Below are 3,669 nucleotides of genomic sequence, written 5' to 3' on the forward strand. Positions count from 1 at the left end.
AAGTCTACCAAGAATCCTAGATTATTCAGGGCACATGGAAATGGTCATAAACTTGGGCTAAGCATTGACTTAACAGAAGCCAAAGGGGGTTCTCTGTGTGGTGAGGAAAACGTGTCTGAGTGACAGGAAGAGGGAGGGAATGGGAGAGGCTGAAATATCAACAACAATAGGTCTTTCCAGAAGTGACAGGATTTTCCAAAGGACACAATCGGCTGCAAGATCTGCCAAGAATACAGTCTCCCCACCCCCCTTTCCCTGTATGCTCTGGGGGATGGGTGGAGGTGGAGGGGCCCAGCTCAGCATGTCATCTTGGAATCATAAGTACATGAATTGAGAGGACAAGAATATGTTCCAATGTCTAGGAGAATTAAGTCTGGGGACCCTAAGTGATGATATAAAGCTGCCTGTACAGTTTAAGGAAGAAGCTCCAACATCCACTCCATTTGTCTCTGGGCCTGGACTGGAATCTCATGAAGCCAACCGGCAAAATTAGTGATTTCCCCTGGGCAGAAACATAACATCTTTAGAAATCTAAGTCCACCTTAATTCCCTATGCCTTTCATTAGTTGTTTTAATTGTTGGGCTTTATTTTCCCTTCCATCAGATTTTCTGCATTACTACTTCAACCCTTGACCTTGGACACACTCAGAAAGAAAAGTGCTGCCCTGGCAGGTCAGTGCGCCTGGAAGACAGCAGTTACAGGATGCAGGGAAGAGAATCACAAACTAGCAGGTTCTGAACATCTATTCTTTAGACACTGACCTAACTTTTATATATGCCTGAATTTAATCTCCATAGAACTGCCAATGGATCTGTTTGGATCCACCTGAAACCATGACTAGATTAGGGGTAACCCTGATCTAGCATAAGTAACACTCAACTTCTATTCCATCTACTTTTGTCCACTCTACTTTTCCCTACTTTCTTGCCAATTTGTGAAACCTTCATAATAATTGCACAGAATGGCCCACAGCTACTTTGCTACTAAAATAAAGGATTTGGTTTTGTATCCTTTTAATTTTATTCTTACTCCTAGAGTTAAGTGATTGGCTTTGCAAACTTTCCAGGAAATGTAACCATCTGTAAGCAAATACCTTCCAGGAGGGTGGAGTTTCCCATGACCCTGTTGACTGTGTTCAGCTGATGCCGTTGAACTTCACTGCAGAAGAATACATTTTCCTTTTCTCCCAAGGAACATTTCCCTTCCTGAGAACATACTCCTTTTAAGAAGGCAAATGGGGGCAGGGTGGGGGGGGGCAGAGACAAATAGTAGAGAGTCACATTTAAACCCATAATATATGATTTTCTGAATCGTATGAGCCAGTAGTCTGGGTTAATTTATCATTAAGAGATGTACCCACAATATAATATAAATCCACACTCAAGGCAAATTAAAGAGTACATGAGAAAAAAAATCTTGTCATCCTAGCTTCTAAGGAACTTTCTGGCTGTATTCCTTCTAACACAGACCTGTTTGTTCTTTTGGCAGTTCGTGCTACTTTCAATATTCTTCACATACAACCTGGCTTGCCGAAAGTGAGGAGGACTTGAAGCACTAGCTGATAAAATGAAGGATTGCAGCCTTCATAGTGGATTACAGCTCAATATAAAGAAAACCAAAATCTTCACAACTGGACTAGAAAGTAACATTATGGTAAAGGGAGAAAAATTGAAGTTGTCAAGGATTTCGTCTTGTTTGGTGTGGCAGTTATGTAATCTGTCAACTTGAGGAAGGAGTGAAGTCTGGCCTGTGAATCAGGTCACAGATTGATGACCTCATTTGGAGGCACGATGGAGATAACAAGCTCGCTGGAAGCAGGACAGACACACTCTCTACATGGTATTCCTAATGACAAGACACATGGAGCTATACTCGATCCCTGGAGCTGGGGGACCCACGTGGAGACCCACATCAATGCTGAGATGCTTCCACCACCACTGAATCCACAAGACTTTCCACCCATTGGCCTGTGACTTTCCTGCATTTAGCGTCATTGCATGTGTTTCATGAGTCTGAAGAGGAATTTACAGATTGGTATCAGACGTCTAGGCTAATATCAGACTTATGGACTTGTATGAACTTGATCTAGACTGGGCTGGGATGTGTTCTCTGTATGCAATTACTCTTTAAAGAAAGCTCTTTATTACACACATAGAATGTGTTTATAAATTTCTCTAGTCTACCCAAATTAACACACTTGGATCCATAATCAAACCTCATGGAAGCAGCAGTCAAGAGATCAAGCAACACATTGCATTGGGTAAACCTGCTGCAAAAGATCCCTTTAAAGTGTTGAAAAGCAAGCACTAAAGTACTCCTATCCAAAGCGGTATTTTCAATTGCTTTAATGCATGTGAAAGTTGGACAATAAATAAAGAAGACTGAAAAAAATTTTGATGTATTTGAATTAGGATATCAGGAAAGAATGTTGAATACAAAGTTAATCACAGAAACTATTATTAAACAAAAATATCAAAATATGAAGCTACTGTGACATCTAAACAGAGATCTGAGGGTGGTGTTTACATGTATCTAATCCCTCCCTGAAGAATCCTGCATTCGTTAATGTACATCTTGTCAAAACATCAGCTTTGGCATCTTCAAAGGACTGGAGCTGCATTCCTTTAAAATGTCCTTTCGGTTTTCAGAGCAAAAAGTCTGAAGGTGCAAGACCAACGTGATAGGATGAATGAGGTAAGGTTTCTCCATGAAATTCTCATCAGGAAGTTCTTGCTACTCAAAGAATGAACAGGTACATTGTCAGGATGGGGTGGAGGGTGGGGAGACTTTAGTGCAACTTGCTTGGCATTTTTTCTTACCAATGCAGTTTGTAGTTCTCATAACACTACTTCATAGATCTCTGTGATCAACCCGAATCCTTCAAGAAAATCTAACAAATGTGTCCCTTTGGAAGTTCAAAAAGCGGTTGGCATCATCTTCTAAGCTGACCTTCCTCCCTGGAAGTTAACTGGCCCCCCAGATACCCTCAGACATCAGTGTTCTGAAGGCACCTTGACCAGAGGAAGATTTGTATTCCTGAGAGAATTGGTCTGAAAGCACCCACTGATCACAGAGATAAGTTTAAACATGTTTTGTTTGGAATAAATCCTGTATGAACATAAAAATGCCCGTCTGCATTGGAACTTGAATGGCAACACCCTTGTATATCATGGACTGCCAAGAGAACAAGAACAACAATAACAAATCTGTGTTGAAGTAGAATCAGAATATCCCTTAGAAGCAAGGATGGTGAGACTGTCTCATTCACTCTTCACATGCTATCAAGTGGGACCAGATCCTGGAGAAGAACGTTTGGTAAAGTACAGGGTCATCAAAACAGAGAAAAAAACCCAACGAGATGGATTGACAATGTGGCTGCAATAATGGGCTCAGACAGAGCGACAATTATGAGGAGGATGCAAGACTCGGAAGTGTTTCCTTCTGTTGCACACACTGTTGCTAGGAGGCATCACTGACGAGGAAGTGCAGAGCAACAGAAACAGACCTGACTTTGTGTAAAATCCGGGGGTCAATGTGATACTGTTAGTGTCTGAGTACTTTAGAGAAACAAATCTACAGAAACTCATGTATGAGAGAGTTTTAGTTAAGTGCACATCAAGAAAACATCCCAACCCAGTGCTGCCCAAGCCCACAAGTCCAACATTAAC

This window comes from Echinops telfairi, unplaced genomic scaffold, assembly GCF_000313985.2.
Source record: "Echinops telfairi isolate 266 unplaced genomic scaffold, ASM31398v2 ScPeMD7_7469;HRSCAF=8507_1, whole genome shotgun sequence".
Classification (NCBI taxonomy): domain Eukaryota; kingdom Metazoa; phylum Chordata; class Mammalia; order Afrosoricida; family Tenrecidae; genus Echinops; species Echinops telfairi.